The sequence below is a fragment of the Tarenaya hassleriana genome, unplaced genomic scaffold (genome assembly GCF_000463585.1).
Source record: "Tarenaya hassleriana unplaced genomic scaffold, ASM46358v1 Cleome16, whole genome shotgun sequence".
Taxonomy (NCBI): Eukaryota; Viridiplantae; Streptophyta; class Magnoliopsida; order Brassicales; family Cleomaceae; genus Tarenaya; species Tarenaya hassleriana.
In genome coordinates, this window is record NW_010965019.1 from 1,075,910 (window position 1) to 1,076,486 (window position 577).

The window sequence follows — 577 nt, forward strand, 5'->3', positions numbered from 1 at the left end:
AGCCGAGATTTTCGCAATTTGGTGTTTTCAGACGTCCGGTCCGCCGGACCAGGAGCTGGTCCGCCGGACCAGACGAGTAAAACACGCGGTTTAGTTCGGTCATGGTCTTGGTCAGCGGCTGACCAACTCTTGGTCAGCCGGACCAAGCACACGTAAAATCCGTTTTGCCGACAGTCCGCGATCCGGCGGACCAGAATCCCGGTCCGCCGGACCAGCCGAGGTCCGGACCATGATATTCAGTCCGCCTGCCTTCCCGGTCCGGCGGACCAAGATTTCGGTCCGCCGGACCAGCCGAACTCCGACCCCTCGTCCCGCTCCGTCTGACTGCTCTGGTCCGGCTGACCAATTCTGGTCAGCTCCGGACCAGCCAGTATATTTCGGAGAAATTTCTCCGTCTCGCCAAGTGTGTCTGGTCCGGCTGACCAACACTTGGTCAGCTCCGGACCAGACCTCAAAGACCAAGAAAAATCCGATTTTTCTCGTCCGTGTGATCCCGTCCATACACGTCCATCCCGTATGTGTGTGACCTTTTAGGCTCCTCCGAATACGGCAGTAAAAGCGCGATCCTATCTCGCCT